The 19,947-nt window shown below is 32.4% G+C and overlaps 1 long non-coding RNA gene across 1 annotated transcript in view; it reads left to right on the forward strand.

Annotated features, from left to right (window-relative positions):
* Window positions 1-4,046: 4,046 nt before the first annotated feature.
* LOC145683351 (uncharacterized) overlaps window positions 4,047-19,947 on the forward strand; it is a 321,416-nt gene continuing 305,515 nt past the window's right edge. Inside the window, exon 1 of the long non-coding RNA XR_014131058.1 lies at window positions 4,047-4,154. This is a non-coding gene — a long non-coding RNA (uncharacterized LOC145683351). The remainder of the gene's footprint in view (window positions 4,155-19,947) is intronic.

Below are 19,947 nucleotides of genomic sequence, written 5' to 3' on the forward strand. Positions count from 1 at the left end.
AAAAATGGACTGAACCGAGAGGAGAATTCTCCTCTGACCAAATGTCCCTAGATGGGTGGAATTTTCAGTATGCAAATACAGCTACAAACTGGTAGTTCGTGTATACTGGACAAATGGTTATTATAAAGCAATATATATGTGTATAAACATAAACTAAATTAAATCGAGCGAAATGTGTTGGACACTACCTTTAGTGCATTAACAGTGATCTCGAATGCTCGAGTTTGATATACGCTACAGGACGTATAAGAATACTTTTTTTTAAATGTCTCGACATGAGATAGAGACTCATAAAGATTTTCATTATATATAAAAGTTTTTTTTTTTTCTTTCCTCTTTGTTCATTTTTTTTTTAAATTTAAATATGAATGTCTTCTTCGTTTATGTTGTGAAGTATAAATTTGATTTAGCATGCCTAAAACGTGGTATATGTAATTATATTAACTTTTTTTTCCTTTCTTTCGTCAATGTAAATTAAATATATGAAGCTAAATTCCAAGAAATGACTTATGAAGGTATAACTTTATGTATTGCATTGACACATAATTAAGAAATTGTTTTAATTATGACACATAATTAAGATTTAGTTTAAGTTATACTGTCTTGTCGTATTAACATTTATAACATATGTGTCATGATTTAATGTGTGTGTTAAGGTAAATAACCGATGTCATGAAAGACCGCTACTAACAAATTTAAAGTCGGCTCTAGGAGTGAAACCAAAATAACAGAATGAGCCAGAAAACGACATTTTTCTTTCAGAGAAATTGAAACTTTTATTGATGCAATATATATACATATATTGAGTTGATATTTTTTTTTTTCGGCTAATTCATATGTGGGGTCGATCTCAGATCATGGAGTTCAGATACTGGATAGTTATCAATTATTGTTTGAGATTAAATGACAAAGAATTAAATTCCATTTTTCTCCACACCTGGACTGGGTTTGGGCAACCTATCGGAGCGGTTGCTTGGATCCAGGTCGGGGTTGTATGTATGAACATGTGTCTCTTCCAAATCACTTCAAAATTGATTCTCCACTAAAAGTATTTGGAATGATTTACCGGATAACAACCATTCGAGTTCATTACTATATCTCCTAAATCATCCAGTAATCCATTCTCCTTTAAAATCCTCAATCTTTCCTTTTCCTTTTCTTTTGTTTTCTTCTTCTTCCTATTTCCTTCCCCTCCTTTTCCTTCTCACTCTTTCTTTTCTTATTTCTAACAAAACTGAAAACGGGGTCGTGATTGGGAGTAGTCGCTATCAGCACGGTCAATAAATTTGTTTCGATAAGTTTCTTCGGAAGTCCGATTTAGGATAATTACCTCTAAAATGAATATATACAGAGAGACTAAGAAAAATAATATAATTTATTCAAAATTTACTTTACTAGAAAATATTTATAGTTTCAATTAGTAGTAGATATTCCATTATCACTCTTTTGTTAAGTTCAGGCGACTCCTCCTTCAACCACGATGTTAGTTATCATGCCCAAAAGCCCGTTTTTAGTCAAAATCAGTAGACTGAGAAAGTTAACAAATAGACTATATACTGGTCCGACAAGCATTTAAAAATCAAGTGAAAACTGTTAGAGTTTCCCAAGCGCAAACGTTGAGGCCGACCATAATTTAGTTACGACTGGAGAGCAAACTATTATTAAAGTTGAAAAGACTGGTTGCATCAAACAAAAGATGGAAGAAAATGAAGCTAAGAAGATATGAAAACACTAAAAAGGAATTTTGAAATAAATTTTACAATGGAAATTTGGCAATGCTTTGGAGAAAATACAGCGCGGTGAAGCCTCTGGAGTAGACCAGGAAACAACGGAAGAGATTAAGAATCTCGGAATAGTATCAATGAAGGAAATACTTAATGTTATTAAAGAAATAAAAATCTCGGGTAAAGTACCAAGATACTTCTAGAAAAGTATATTGGTCCCTATCCCGAAAAGAAAGGGCAAAACTAAAATGGAAAGCGAACAGAAAGTTAAGTTGGCTCTCCCATGCATCAAAAAATACTGTGCAAAATTATGGCACAAAGAATAGAAATGCAAATTGATGAACGACTATCGGAGGACCCGTTTGGACTCATGAGAAAAAGAGGAACAATCAAAGCAGCACTGAATCTCTAGTTGATCCTGGAATAGCACATCGTTAGAAACAAACCAATTGTGATAGCATTTGCAAATATAGAAAAAGTTTATGACAACGTAGTTTGGAATATCATATTCACAGCGTGGAAGAATTTGGAAGTGGATTACAGAGACAAAAGAATAATATACTAACTCTACAGAAACCGGGGAGCTGTTATAGGAAGAGATTAAAAGGAAGCGAGAGTAAGTAAAGGAGTAGGCAAGGAGGTGAACATTAACCTCACCTGTTCAACATCTATATAGAAGAGGCTATCAAAGAATTCTCTTCTAAAAACGAGAAAATCGTAAAAGTAAATGGTCAGTATTTCAGCACAAAAAGATTTACTTAGAAGAGCAGAGAACGAAAAGAACTTACAGGGACCACCTTTATACTTTAACGGCGAACGGGAAAGAAGTATTCGAAATGAAGACACATAAGAAGATAAATAAAGAAATAGAATGCACAAGAACAGGCAAGGAAAGACCAAACGTATAGCTAGATGGAGAGAAAATCGAAAACGTTAAAACGTTCCCCTATTTAAGAAGTCTAATAACCCCGGACGGAAAAATTGAGAAAGACCTAAGTTAAAGAATAACGCGTGCTAAACAAGTCTTAAACAGGAAATAGGACAGCTAACATCAAGACATATGCCGTTTTATTTGTTTCCATTTAAGTGGGTATTCATGCAGCAAGGTTTGTTGATGAATGTACGTAATGCCATGTAAATTTTTCGGTATAGCCCATCTTCTTAAATTAGATTTAATACTACACAGTAAAAACACAGTAACAAAGTGTAATGTATCTCAACTCAAATTCCGTTTATTGCCTTCCCGTACACTGGCAAACTTAAGAATGTTTTAATGTTCTGCTTACATTTGTATTCAGATTCAATATTGCGTATCATTCTGTAGTAGCTAAGTGATTAACGTACACGCCTTTGGCGTGGGTGAATCGGGCTAGATACTGGATGGGAGTTAATGTGATTCGGATTACACGTTAAGACAAGGTCTCTGTCTCATGTAGCCTCGCTGCTGGAACTGATGTTAGATTAAAATCATATAAATGGAAGCAATCTTGTTGGTCTTGTCAATTTCATGGAAGCTGGTTGATCTCATAAGGTCTAAGTTACAATCCCGTGTAAGTTTTTCAGTGCCTAGTCCTAAGGCAGTATTCACTATATATCATTTCGGTAATGTAGCTGAATGTACCAAGGTAGAGTGAAAATGCTTCACAACTATTTTTACATATCAGCAACCTAATATGAATTGGATAATCATATCTTGTTGTTCAGCTAACAATATTCCAGGATGAAATAAAGTTCAGTTTCAAATAAAATGAAGAGTACAATGTGTTCGTAACAATTGGCTAATTTGGAAATCATAAATAAATAAACCAACATAGGCAACAAAATGATCATTAAATAAATTTACTGTATACAATTTTATAATCATAATAATATTATGTTTACGAACATCCACATTCATGTACTTATCTTGCCTTTAATTACCTTTCAATATCTAACAACATACTATATTTTTGGAAATTACAATGAACTAGAAAATTAAATGCAATTCCGGTAAACAATTATAAATATGTAACTATCTTCTACATTACTAGAAAGTAATACAATGAAATATTTTTCTTCTAATTACACACTTTCCACGATATCGGATTTGCATTTGCAAAATCTTCCTAACAATTATTATCATCAATAGCTTCACGTAGTTACTCTTGGTTTTTAAAGACTGTTTATTAAATACTAAATTGTTTTTGTCCATCCACACTTACATGCTATAAAAGTTTATATTCAATCGCATAATAACAATAAAACTGAATGATGTTTATCTTTGGATTTTATGAACACAATAAGTGAAGCAAATTATGTTTGTAATCACCTCCTTGCTTTCAAATTCAGGAAAGGAAAATGATAAGATAAATAGATTGGTTAGTTGTTCGCCATATATATAGTTTTGGAATTCGTACGGCTGTTATCTGGAAAGTAGATATACTGTATTTTGTGAGTATGATAACGGATTACTTTATATTTCATGATATGATCTTTTAATTAATTCAAATAACAAGAGTCTAAAATGTGCAAGCATATTAATATGGATATTTCGGTACACCCATTACCAGTAACCTTACACATTTTGAAACATAAAATCATACTTTATGTTAATTCAAAAGAGAAAATCTTGTTAGCTAAACTGTATATTTAAAAAATCTATTAGAATAGGTTCCAATACACATCGTTTATTAATTCTGCATAACACATTCATTCCTTAATACATTTAAACAATCATGTCTTCACAACATTCTTTCACACAATTTGTCCCTCCGCCGATTCACTTGAAACATGTTAATCCTAAAATTATTCTTTTAACTACCCATGCGCATATTTGCGGATCCCAAACGTTTCAGCATATCCTCTGATCTGATTAGTCGATACAGATGCGATATCACAAGACATGATCTACATATAGAACAAAGTAAGCGAGAATTCTTGTCGGCTCTGGTAGCCGAGATGCTCATAACGAAAATGTGTTGGCGAGGGTTCGAATCCTGCCTACGGACAGTTTATTTTACTACTTTTAAAAATGTTTATAACACTTCTTTCGTTAAAATAAGATTAAAAATAATATTCAAAAAGTGATTTAACGATCATTTAAAAAAAAATCATTAAAATAAGTTTGCCCTTGTACTATATAGATCCACAGCAAATGTAGTAGTAGTAGTAGTACGTTTGCCCTTGTACTATATAGATCCACAGCTAATGTAGTAGTAGTTGTAGTAGTAGTAGTAGTAGTAGTAGTAGTAGGAACGAGTTAGAAGCCCGGCAGGGGTTGTTTGGATTATGTTCTCGACATCAAATTGGCAAGAATGCTGAAACGTTTGGGATCGGTAAAAATGCTACCCATGCGAGGTTTCTCTGTATACCGATCACCATATTTTCCTAACAACAAACTTTCATTTTCTTCTAGGGTACAAAATTACTTGGCATCACCAAACGTGCTTATACCATCCACCCTACACTTTATTTATCTTAGCGGTGAAATCGAAAATTTCCTGACACCAGTGTTATACTTCTATTAATATACAATTTTTATTGAATTTTCTGTTAGTCTGAATATGTCGCAAATGAGAAAGTATTATTATTATTATTATTATTATTATTATTATTATTATTATTATTATTATTATTATTATTATTATTATTATTATTATTATTATTATTATTATTATCCAAGTAAAATATATGTGATAAACTTTTAAATGGGTAATCAGTGTAAATCACAGATAGTAACTTGAAACACTTTTAATTCATTATGTAATGCATAGCATATCCATTATTGCTGAATAACAGACCAATGTAGAAATAAAAAAAATGATTATAAAATAATAATAAGAAAAATATGTTTGCGTTTTAAGCTTAAAACCATACTTCGACAGTAAAATACATCCAGAACTTAAACTTTATTTATGTACGATGAGAAATTAGAAAGGTTCTTTTAAGAAAATCAAAACAAAATTACTACAAAAGGGTAATAGTCCAACAAAGTTAGCTTCAAATTAGGTTAAAGGTGGACATTTGAACTAACGAGCTGAAAGTTTCACCATCAATTTTACTATGTGTTTATATGAACATTCTGAAAGTCCCAAGGAGTCCCATTTGAGGAAACAGAGATATGACGTCACCATATGGCTACCAGCTGAACTCGACTTCCAAATTTTAATTATTATAATTATAGGTAATTCTAATATAAGAACTTTGTTCATGCATCATTTATGAGCAAACACATTGGAAAATATTTTCTAGGATAGTTTTTATTTGTTGCGCCGGCCATGAAGTGAAGAAATGGAACATTCTAAATTCTGCTTTGATACTTAAGGTCAAATATCTTCGTAACCGCAACGAATTCCAAGAAACACCTGAAACAATCATTATTGGGTACTTCAAGGTTTTTGCAATGAGATATATATCATTGATGTATATTTCACCCTAGAACGCATATGTTGGGTCCGACAGAGCCCATAGGGGTAATTAAAGTGCATTGGGGTATAATGAATTTTTTATCAAATCTTCATATTTTGTGAAGTCTTATATCTAAATGTGTTTTTGTATCTTACGCAATTTTAGCCTTCTGCAAACAACAAGTTCCGAGATTTCTGGTATTTTGTATCGCTTTCCATACCTCGGGTCTCGCAGACCCCATCAAAATGCTACACATGGACATTGTTAGATAAGTGTCTTTTATTACCATATAAATACAGACTTAAGTTTTTACAGGTGTTTCATGAGTTTGATTGATGCATTGACTTCATTTTAGATCATTATACTCGTGTATCAAATTAAAACTCATCTATCTACTTGAAAATAAAAAAAGCTAATTGTATTTGTTTTGTCATTTTTTCTGTGTAGCCCTTTTGCTTTAACCCAGTTATGCCTGAAAATATTTTCTACTCTTAATTACCTTAATCTTTTTTATTTTGGCTCATAGTACGGCCTTATGATGAAAAAGGCAAAAAAGATGATCCCCCACCTCCCGTTTCACCGCGAGGGGGTGTCCTTTTAAAAGGACAGTGGACACATGCACGTATAAAAATAAAATATTTTTAAAAACTAAACTTTTGTCAACTATTTGGATACGTTATCTACAAAGAAAGGAAGAATGCTAATAAAGTAACGAAGAACCCAACTATATTTGCAGTTGCTATTAATATATTTATTCATTACAGATCTTTCTTTTCATACTCTAGAAACAAACTACATATTATTCTTCAAAATACACACTTTTAGTGTTATCAAAATGCACATTTTTCAGTCGTATCCCTTTCCTTGCACCTCTGTTTTCATTTTGGCGTGTGGTACTAATCAAAACATACACCAGATTGTAAGGTTACACCACACTTTTTTTTAACAATTTCTTGTGGCACACGCGGCACCTTGTCTGCTTTCCCTGAGACACCAGCTTATGATCGAATCAATCAAATCGCGAGTCTGCATTTTCAGGACTGGACGGGCGCGAGCGTTTATTTCTCCGTCTGGATTTGTTGGATTCCTAAAGTGCCAGTGCAATTCTTCTCCGAAGTATCAGTTGAAAAATGTTTTCCTCCTTGTTCTCTGTGCAAATGCCATGAGTTTTGAGTTGCAGCGTGTAGTAGAAAAATAATCAATGGGAAGCACCACTTTTCCCCTCGAATTGTAGTGCGAGACAAACTGGTATTTTGATCGAAACGATCAACACCCCCCATTCCTGTGTTGTAGACATATACGTTATGAGGCTGTTGGATTGTAATATTCGCCTTCTCCTTTTGATAAAATCTGGAAGCAATATGCATGGGAGTTGCTGGTATGGCATTTGAAGCCACAGCTACAATGCTCTTGTCATAGATAAATAGGCATATGATGTAAGGAATATGTTTAATAACATTTTGTGTTTTGTACACTATAAAATAAAATTTGATTATTCAACATCTAAATTAAAATTTCTTAGGGAATGTTAGGTTAGTTTGCGATAGAATAATACTGATAAAGAGTTAATTATGTTGTGAGGAGTATAATTGAATAATACTCCTTGAATGAATAATAATTTGGCCTTGTACTTCAAAGTATGATCCTGACTGCTGAAGAGAACACTAATCATCTTATTTAAAAAAAATATTTCATATTGCACATTATGCAGTTAAATGTTATGTAAATATAGTAGCAGAAATGAAAATTGTATAAAAACAACACGAAGTACAATACATTTGATTTTCGTAATTTTTTAACTCTTATGTTCCTACTGTCCTTTTGAAAGGACACTGAGAATTCAAATTGAATTACAAGAACGTTTAAAGCAAAATTAAATAAATATCATTACGGACATTATACCTCATCTCTATTCAAGAAACGCAAACACTCAACAATGAAATAGATTCAATAGTATTTATAAAATCTTTCCTTTCAAATCGACATCTGTTCTTCCCTGCCATTCCTTTAACCACAAGTGAAAATACGCGACCACCACGACACATATATTTAAAACAAAAGAAAGCGAAAGCGCCCAAGTGATTTCTTGAACATTCTCGTAAACAAAAAGGCCAGTAGAAAGCACATTGGATTGATAGATCGTAGACGAGGGCGCCTTAAAGTCAGTGTTGCAGAGTGTCCTTCTAAAAGGACGGTATGAATATCAGGGTTAAGATTCTAAAATGATGAACATATTTATGAACCCTCTTGCTAATAGTAAACTTCATTTATTCATAGTGCGTGGCAAGTTAGTATTACATTATTACTAACCATATTACTACGTAAGTGTAATTTGGTACTAGTTTCAAAATACGCCGGCTAACCAGTGAACATGAGTTCAAAAAAAGGAAGATGAAAGGTTCAGTAAGTCCAGAAGATATTAACTTTAGAGAAATTCTGTCTGAGTGGCTTAAAGGAAAAAGAGCTTTATCTTTGAAGTAAAGCCCTGAAGATAGTCATGAAGTGCGCGATGCAGGATCGGTGATGAAAAGTTTCCGGAAGATATTCCGATTCATAAAAACATACTCCACTTATTCCTACATCGTTGTTTAACCGTGATGTGAGGTGGAAAGTTTTCTTCTATATTTTTCCAGAAAATTTTCCATTCTTAACAAATATGTGATCATGTAACAATTCCTCAGTATTCATTAAAATTAATTGAATTCCTGTATAGAAATATTAAAAAAGTTAAGGATCTTTTAAAGAATCTGAAAACTTTCATTTCTCAGACTATTTTCCGTACTATGCAGGAACAAGTGAAACAATTTTTCATTTCTGTCCTGTACTGTGATGAAAATTTTCCGGAAAATTTTGCAACAGAAAATTTTCCGATTCATAAAAGCATACTCCACTTATTCCTACATGGTTGTTTAGAAGTGATGTGAGGTGGAAAATTTTATTCTATATTTTTTCGGAATATTTTCCGTTCTTAGCAAATATCAGTGATCAAGTAACATTCCTCGGTATTCTTAAAATTGATGGAATTCATGAATAGAAATGTTAAATAAATGAAAGATTATTTAAAGAATCTTAAAATTTTTATGGCAAAGACAATTTTCAGTACTATGTAGGAACAAGTGAAACAATTTTTCATAAATCTAAAAATTGTCTGTTTTGTACTGTGATTAAAATGTCCGGAAAATTTTGAAACGAAAAATTTTTCGATTCACAAAAATATACTTTACTTATTTTTACATCGTTTTTTAGTCGTGATGTCAGGTGGACAGTTTTTTTTCTATATTTTTCCGGAAAATTTTCCTTTCTTAACAAATATCAGTGATCAAGTAACAATTCCTCAGTATTCATAAAATTGATTGAAATCATGTATAGAAATGTTAGAAAGTGAAAGATCGTATAAATAATCTGAAAATTTTCATGGCTGAGACAATTTTCAGTACTATGTAAAAACATGTGAAACAATTTTTCATGAATCAAAATATTTTCTGTCTTATATGGAGAAATTTAAATCTTTTTATGAGTCGAAAATTTTCATCATTTTGAAGCAAAAAGTAAAACAACCTTTTGTGGATTGGAAAGTTTTATTGCTCTGTAGAAATAAGTGAAAGGAATTTTCATGAATCGGAAAGTTTTCATCACGATGTAGAAACAAGTGAAAAATCTTTCATAATCAGGACAATTTTTTATACGGGTGTTAGGTGGAAACATTTCCACTATATTTAGCTGCACTCAGAGCTATTTTTCTTTTATTATTTTATTGGAAGAATAACTACACAAATCAGCTTACTTATTAGCTATATTTCACTTTCTCTTCTGAATGAATATATGAGAAATAAATTTTTATTCCCAGAAAATAGTCAGCATTTGCTTTCATGAGTTACTTAAACTCAAATTTTGGGTAGTCAAAAATTTACAGTAGGCACTTTATATTATATCTACTTATTTATAAATGTTGCAGCATGTAAATCTATAAAAGTAGTAAAGCTATAAGAAAACCCTTTTTACGCGTATTAAACTGACGAAATCTAACATTGTAAGATTAAAGATGGAATATGAGGGAAGAACGCATTTAAGTTTTTGAAACATTCTTGAAATGAAGAAACGTTAGATTTTCACTTCATGAAAATTTTAAACACAATATTTATTACGAATAAATTTTACGACTAAACAACGATGTAGGAAGAGCGGAGTATGTTTTTATGAATCGTAAAATATTTATGACTTTTAATTAATTGAAATTTTAAATAATAGAATGGGATATTTGTAGTCTACTAACTCGGTGTATGTTCTCTGCACTTTGCATACATACACACACAAACTAAAACACACACACCGAGAGAGAGAGAGAGAGAGAGAGGAGTTGAATTGAGTTGATTTGAGTTTAACGTCCCTTTCAGCAGCGAGATTATATAAGACCGTACCAACTGATTAACGTGGAATTCGAACTACGTGTGCTCCCACTGGGAACCGAAGCCAGGTCTTCCATGCCAAAGTCGCGTATTCTAACTGCTTAGCAACGAATTAGCTCGCAGACGAAGAGAGAAAAAGAGAAACATTGTGAAAAATTTTACTTCCCAACTTGTAATATTAGAAAATTTTCCGGCTTCCGAAAGCTAATTGGAAAATTATAATTTGTTGCTGACTAACTTTCCTCTACAGAAATGCAATTTTGTAGCTCTATATGCAGTTAAATATAGTGTTTCCACCTAACATCACTATACCTAATATTCAAAATTGTCCGGCTTATGAAAAATTTCTTCCACATTTTTACATCGTGGTAAAAATTTTCCTGATCTATGAAAATTATTTACACTTTTTTCTACAGAGCAACAAATCTTTCCAATTCACAAAAAGTTGTTTTACTTTTTGCTTCAAAATTATGAAAATATTCCGACCCATAAAAAATTCTTCAATTTTTCCATATAAGACAGAAAATTTTCGATTTATGAAAAATTGTTTCACTTGTTTCTACATAGTACTAAAAATTGTCTGTGCCATGAACATTTTTAGATTCCTTAAACGACCTTTCACCTTTTAACATTTCTGTACATGAATTCAACCAATTTTATGATTGCTGAGGAATTGTTACTTGATTTATTGCTGAGGAATTGTTTCTAGAACAATTTTCCACCTCACATCACTATGCAGGATAATTCGGAAACGCACATAATACATAATCCATAACAAATAGTTCAAGTGAAATCGAATTTTCAAATGCCAAAGAAACTTGTTTTCGGATTGAGAAGCGGCGAATACGGCATTTTAACAGAAGGAAATTGTACAGTATAATTTTCTACTTCAAAACATATTACAGTCTAACTCGTCTACACAGTGAGCTTCACTCACACCAGGACCAGTACCCAGCCTCAAAATAACTGCTCCACAGATCGCATTGGAGTATTTTATTAAACAAGATATTTTTGATGAAATTGTGACATTTGACAAGGTATGTTTGATATTTCACAAACATTGAAGGGAAAAACATAACTTCATTCAAAGGAAAAAAATATGGTAAAATATTACTCTTATGGAGGTACATGTAAATAGGTAAGTGAATTTTATACTTTATACAATAAAATATCAAAATTTGGTTGCGGAAGTTAGTGTAGCTATGCGAAAATAACATCAGAACTAGTAGCACATAATGCAGTTCTGTTGTAATAATCGAAACATAAAATTATAATTACTTTCACTGAGATACCCGGATGGAGTCTATTATGCCCCACCTATGTAAAAGTGTAAAGATTTTTGAGTATGAGTTCTAGGGTTAAAACTAACTCAGCTAATTGATTTTATACAATGGAAGATTTATAATTTTCCGCGAAAAATTGTAGTGACATCATCAGGTTCAATAACTTTAAGAAATTCTTAAGAGATTTTATATATTTTAGCTATGAATATGTTTTCGGGGTACAGTTTGGGATATATAAGTGTTAAATGAGTAATGAAAGGATGCACCTTCCGGTAGATACGTACAATTTAACATGCACGAGCTATAGAAACCGTAATGGAAGAATGAAGACTAGTAGAGGAACTTTGGTGTTGAGTGTATGCAAATAATAGAGTTCTCATAAGAAAACAGGTTATGTCTTTCTTTTCTTGCTCATATTCTTAACTTAGACTGACATAACATATAATTCAATGATTTCAGATTTATATTGTGCTATGAAGGGTATCTCATCAAAGAGAGTGAATAACTCTTTAGTGAGTAATGAACCTGATATTTGAACTCCTGTGTGTAGGCTGAGGCGAACCATTTTTTTTTTAAGATTGTTTGGGACAAAGAAAAATGGATTCTTCTTAAAAACAAAAAAGAAAAAGAAAAAAGTAAAATGTTTGTAAAAGAGAGTTGGAAACCATGTATATAGTGTATGGAATGCTGGAATGTTAATTAACGTTTTCGACAAAAATATGTATTTAATAATAGTCTATCTATATTTGTTAGATTACTGATCTAGTTGTTTTCTAGAATGTTTATTTCTTGTGAAAAAAAGGAAAGAAAAAAGATTAGTTCTGTTACTGGACGCAAGGTAGGGGAGGTAATTCGTTTGCTATCGCCGGAGGGCGTTGCTATCGCCGATCAAGTGTACGAGGATAGTGAACTCGTTGTGAAGCTCACTGTACTTGTTTTTTTTTTTATCAGGGTACATTTGCTTCGACGTGTTCTCGTATCAGATTTATTTCAATGCGGGGCTTTATGTTGCTTTGCATAAGCCTTACTGTTCCAACGAGGAACTACTCTTGTTTTTCGTTAAGTGATCATACAAGTTTGGTTATATTTCCCGAAGTATATTAACCTTTTGTCACTCGCGCCAAATTTGTAACATAAATACTCGCGCGTTTGCTTTTTTCCAACATTGACATTTTGAGATACAAACAATACATTTAGTAGCATTTATTTGAAGTAATTCATGCAATTGTTGAGTAAATTATTTAGAACATTTCGAATTGGTGCAATAGTGCTGTCAAAATGTCTTGATCCGTGGCAAAAACGCGAACTAAAGCTCAAACCATCGACACACCCACGCGTTGAGCCAATAAGAGTTCAGCTGTTGCTATACGAGAGAGCCTTGGAGAAAGGGAGTGTATTCCTTCAGCCGATAGCAGCGCTTGGAACAGAAGACTAAGTGCTAAGTCAATGTAGTAAATCTATAGCTTGTCAATATCTCTTCTCTGAGGTCGGGTTTCGATATCATCGAATCTAATGGCTTTGAGTAGCAGTAAAAACATCGTGTAACGTATTACTGCTCTTACGATTGGAATTTCTGTTCCATCACATGCCCACAGAGATCTTACATCATCATGTGCTTTCTTCTTTGTGGCAATCAAATTAAGAAGTCAAAATGAAGCCATTAATTCCGCTCCTGAAATTGCTGTACAGTTGCGTTCTTCGTCAAACGTGTTCATAATTTGTCCAAATACTTGTTAGTACATTTTACAATTTCATCAATCACGGGTAGGTATATCGATAAATTTCAAAGAAAACATCAATTTACTCAGTGATACCCCTAGCAGTAAGTTTCGGTCACAATGTTTTTACAATGTTTTTACAGATTGTGTTTGCCGATGCTGCCAGGTACTTCTTCAATTTTGTTTTTCTGTCTTTCCCAATGAAACAATCTTCACTATTTTCACTGTAACTGTAACTCACGTCCATACCGTTTACATCTGTGTCTGCATCTACACTGTTCTTATCTGCTTCACTATCATGATCAATATTATCTTCATTCAGTTTTTCATTACCTAAATCCGCATCACTTTCAGCAGCCACTAATTTTCGATAGTTAAGGTGAATCACTACCCGGAAGTCTGTATAAGCATTAGTTCATTGCCTTAACCAATGCGTAACGAAGTGGCACATATTATAAGTATTGTAAGTATTATAAATATTATAAGTATATAAAATAGAGTTATGCGTTAGCTACAATGTAAGATAGTATTTCCTGTGCTTTTGCATTCTGTTACCTAAAAAAGTAACATATAAGAGGAAGACTTGATGAGTTTTAAGATGAGTACGCAAGATGGCGCTTCCTGGTAGATCTTGCTACTCCTGTGCTCAGTTTTATGAAATTTTTTACTTATAAGCATAAATTATTTTACAAGTACTTATCTCTTTACGGGATATGAATATTATATGAAAGTTTTTTGTGTTATGTTTTACATTTTATCCAAATGGTATTCTAAGTTTAAGGAAATAGTTTTAGCGGCTAAATCTCATGCTTGCGCAGCACGCCATAATGCTTCGTTGCCAAACTTGTGTGTGTGCTGTTGCAGTCACAGTAGTAAGGCAATTCCTTGTTAGCGTTTGAAGTCCAGAAGCGGAACCTGTGAATTGTGACAAAACTATTATAATTAACAGAAATTTAAAATGAAGAAACGGGAGGAATCATATATATATATATATATAAAAGAATCCAACTCAAAGTAGAAGATCGAAGAGCTAAAGGAAGCGAAGAGAAAGGGAGATTAATTTTAAGAAACAGATAAGCGCTTTTCAATTTTTAACTGTTTGTTGCCTCGTAAATATTATACACACTTATAATATATAGTTTATTTTCACTATAATTTTGAACGTTAAATATGTAATATGTGTACTTTCCTATTTTTTTTCTTTTCTTTCTTTCTTTATTTTTTATGAAATTTAATTTGCTTAGGGAAAATATTATATCTTCTTGAAAATAATTTATTTATGTTTTTGAGCTTTCGTGTGCACAAGAGTAGCTGCCTGAACCCGTTAGTGGATATAATTCATTTCGCTTACTAAGGAAGGTCGTGGAATGTTATTCTGACTTCATATTGATCCTATGCTCAGTCGACTCCTTTTTACATATGAAACAATTAGACAACCTGAGAAATTCTCAATAGCAAGCGTGTTCGAATTATAAGCGTTAAAAGTTCAAAATCGAACAGTTCTGAAAAAGATTGAAGTAATCATTTTTTGTGATACACGCTTTATTTTTAAAAACTGTTCGGCACACCGAGTCAGTAGGCTAATAAAAATTATTTGCCACTCCTATTCTACTCTATTGTCATTTGAATGACCACTTTCCTGTGTGGCCAACTTAACATTGAACAATGACATATGTCTTCGAAACGCTTTGCTGCGGAACTAACGTGAACGGGAACCATTGTGTATTATGGGAAAAATGAAATTTTTCAGTTTAGCATTCAATGAGTATGCCCTTTAGGCTAAGGAACATTCTATGATGATGAGACAGCGAACGCCGATTTGAATGTCGAGAAATAAGTAAATTAATTCCTCCCTCCTTCTGCTTAAAAGGAGAATTTCGTAAACTCTGAAATACGTATTCCATTCTTTTTAGTTGAGAGTTGGTATACGAAATTTCACATTTCGAATTTAAGCGAATTTCACATTTCATGACATTTTCTGAATAAATAGTGATAAATTTTAATAATATAGAAATCGTCTCTTTTCTCCATCTTTAAGAGGGGAATTTCCGGAAACATACGTTCAATTGTTTTTAGTTAAGAAATCAAAGCCAAATTTCACACCTCAAACGTAAGCAAATGCAGAAATTTTAATAGGTAGACACTATCCTCCATTCTCATCTTAGGACAGAATTTTCGGAAAAGCTAAACGTATATTGGTTTGTTTTTAATTGAGTTTAATTTTGAAATTTCACGTCTCCTATATACAGAATTCTTACATTTATCATTTTCTAAAAATAAATGAAATAAAATACAGTTGAAAAATTAATGTTATACGAATTACTCCTTTCTTTTTTAGGTGCGGAATTTTCAGAAACTGTGAGAAACATGTTTAGTTATTTTTAATGGTTAGTTTATATGCCTAGTTTCATCTTCCTTACCTCAGGGATTAGCAAGATACACAATTCTATTTACGCCACTAAGGATACATATTTCCAAAAATCCTTCTTTATCCATTGTTTTCGTCAAAAAGAGTATTTTTGCTAATTATAGCATTATGGCTTGATCGATAATGAGTAACTCACTTATATTGTCTTATATATAGTATAGATTATTAAAATTATTGTTATTATTTTTCTTGCTATTACTGATGATTTGAGAATACAATGCTACAACTAACATTGCAGAAACGGTCACACACATGCGCGAATGATGTAGGCGTGAAGTATGTAGGGTTTAAGAATGTGGGCGCTTGTTAAAAATGTTGGAGCAATTGCCCTAGAGGATCCCAAAACTTTAATTTAGAAAACACAGCGTCTTGTATCATTTCCTACTTTATAACACTACAACGAATAATTTATAAGAACATTGTACTTCTGTTAAATTACCTCGCTCAACAGTACTAAATGATCACCGAAGGCTAACATGAAATGGAGGTTTCATACAACTAGATCCGCTTTTTCTTTAGTTAGATAAACATTAAGTATAATACCGAAGTACCATTATAGATAGAGTGAGACTGTAGAAAAGATGAACCTTTCCTCTAACAGTTAAAAGAATAACAGAACATGGACGCATTATTATTATTATTATTATTATTATTATTATTATTATTATTATTATTATTATTATTATTATTATTATTATTAATAATAATAATAATAATAATTCAATTTCTTAAAAATAGTATTCAAAAAGAGAGAGAGGAAACTGCAGTCTGGTAATAATTATAACGAACCAGATTAAAACGTATTAGCCACTTCTCAACCCACTGAGGAAGGGAAAAGTTGAAAGTAAGACATGAAAGGCAAGAAAGGAATGGTAACAAGAAGAATGCAGTTGGTCGATGATTTGAAAAATGGAATCAAATATTGGGAATTAAAAGAGGAATCTGAAGATCGAGAAAGATGAAAGAAGAATTTCCAGACCAGAACCTAAGAAAACACACAATCACACTCACATCTCCCACTACTACCAGTACCTGCCAACAGGTAGAATACGTAATAATAATAATAATAATAATAATAATAATAATAATAATAATAATAATAATAATAATAATAATAATAATAGACCACGATAGCTGCTGCGACTAAGTTACTGCGCACGATAGCTCTTGAAAGAAAGCAAATTTTTTATTTTATTTTATTTTATTTTATTTCATTTATTTATTTATTTATTTATTTATTATTTTTTTGCAAACTATGGGTAGAGTAATTATTTCGGAGGAACTAGTTAATTGAAGTGATCCATAAACCGAAAGTGGTAGAAATAAGCCATTTCCGGTTTTACGTTGAACACTATAAAGCAAACTCGATAAATAGGGACGAGCGGCTTTCTGTAATGGCAAATCCTTTTGATTGCATCTGGCAAGAGATTACCGAGAAATAAATTACCACACGCAAATCAAGCCCAAAACTTTGCCAAGCTTGGCCAGCAAATGTAGAGATCTTAATTAGGTTGAGGGCTGCCCACCCCCGAATTTTGTTCCGATTCGGCCAATAGTTATAAAGAAAATGCTGCTGGCTAATTAAGTAGTTATCGAGAAATAAGGTATGCAGTGCAAGCCGCCTCCACCCTGTTCTTGGCCGAGTTTGACCACAGAATGTACCAGTACTTATTCCTTAGGGAATGGGCGAGTAGCTCAAAAAATTTAGTAAACATCCGGCTTGTGTTTAATTTAAAAATAAACTCTAGTAAAAACCGTAAAGAGCATGACGTAATATGTTCTCAATTAATACGGATACTGAAATTTGTATCATATTTCTTTCACTTCTGGTATTAATAGAGAGATTACTATCGAGATGGAATACACACTTGGGGTACTTAATGAATGATATAAAATCCCTTCTAGCTCTTCAATCTATAACACTCAATTTATAACCGGAAGTGATTGAATATGCCACTTCTGCTTTTAGTATAAAGGTTAGAGTCGAGATAGAACATATTCTTGGGACACTAAATGATTATAGAAAACCGCTTCTCCTTCTCCTTTTTCTTTTCTAATCTATTGCGATCAACACTAAAACCGAAAGTAGTTGGATTTTGCTACTTCCGGTTTGGAGTTTAAGAGAGATAAACACTTACCTGTTTCCACAACGTTAAATTGATTCCATAAAACTGCTTCTCCCTATATCTTATAGTTTATGCTCTATGTAAATTAAATTGAAACCGGAAGTTATAGGTGATTTCTACACTTCCTTTTTACTAGGGTGTTAAGCATGAAGATGAAAGTTACTCCTGGAACGCTTTATCGATTGCCGAAAGCTGCTTCTTACAATCTATTATCGTTTTCGCTCTATAGTTATCAACGTTGAAACAGGAAATTGCTCAATTCGGTTACTTTCAGAATTTACTATCTTGTTAAATGTGAAGAAGGTTATCCTTGAAAAATTTAATTGATCGCCAAAAACATCTCGTTATTTATTATCGTTTTTGCTCTATAGTAATGAATGTATAGCAATGAATGACTCATTTCTACCATTTCCAGTTCTACTAGAATGTTAAGAATAAGATGAGAGATTCCCTTGAAACGTATAATCGATTGCCGAGAAACGCTTTTAGCTATCCATTATCGTTTTTGTTTTATGCTGATCAACGTTAAAACCTGAAATAACTCATTTCTACCATTTTGCTTGTCGAATCACTTCTATTAACGAACTCTCTCGAGAAAATCACACTATCTACTTATTGCAAACAATAAATAAATAAATAAATAAATAAATAAATAAATAAATAAATAAAATAAAAATATATAAAAAGTAACCGAATTAGTGGAATTTGCATCCTTTCAAATGTTATCGTTCGAAGTAACGAACGTATGTAAATACGTACGTACTAACATTACGATATTATAAGTTCCACTACGTGATCCTAATAATAATAAAATCTTAAAGATGATCATGTTATATTTTCTGAAGTAGTTTGGGAACCAGAAGCTCTAGTATATTTATTTCACTTCGGATTTGAGTACAGGGATCACTGCCGAGATGGAATATAATCTTGGAGCACTTAATGAATTACCTAAAAAAAGCCTTCTCGCTATCCATTCTATAACGTTCAATGTTATAACGGTAGAAGCGATTGATTTCTACCACTTCGGGTTTTAGTAGAAACATTAGAGTCGAGATAGAACATAGTCTTGGGACACTTAACAGATTTCAGAAAACTTCTTCTCGCTATTTAGTATCGTTTTAATTTATTTTAATCAACACTAAAATGGAAAGTACTTGAGCTTTGCTACTTCCGACTTGATCAGAAGTTTAAGAGAGAGGAAGATATTTATTACCACAACGCTATATTAATTCCTAAAACAGCTTCTTCCTATCCCACTATGTAGATTAATTGGAAGCCAGAAGTCATAGTTATATTAATTTCTATCTTTTCCGGTTTTACGAGGATGTTAAGGATGAAGCTGAAAGTTATCCTTGATACCCTTTATAGATTGCTGAAAACTGCTTCTTAATATTTATTACCATTTCCACTCTATAGTGATCAACGTTAAAATCGGAAACGACCCATTTCTACCACTTCAAGTTGGCGAATCACCTCCATTAAGGAATTCCCTCGAGAGGAATCACTCTACTTATTTATTGCAAAAAGCAGAATTCAAAAATTCGCATTCGTCCAAAGTTATCGTGTGAAGTAACGGCCGCACGTATGTACGTACTAATATCGATAAGTTCCACTACGCGATCCCAATTAATACTTCATATACCCCCGCCACACACACACGGAAGTATACTTGGTAGTATCCACATGCTTACGCCGCAAACTAGAAACACACACACAGACAGAGAGAGAGAGAGAGAGAGATATATATATTGTTGTACCTTTATACTAAATGCACCATTACTCACAAAATCAATTAAAAAAGAAAAAAAGAAAAAAAGTTGTAAATGAAACTTTCAAAGATTCGTACCACTGCTGCGTGTAACACATGAAATTGTTC

This window comes from Thermobia domestica, chromosome 4, assembly GCF_964235325.1.
Source record: "Thermobia domestica chromosome 4, izTheDome1.hap1.1, whole genome shotgun sequence".
NCBI lineage: Eukaryota > Metazoa > Arthropoda > Insecta > Zygentoma > Lepismatidae > Thermobia > Thermobia domestica.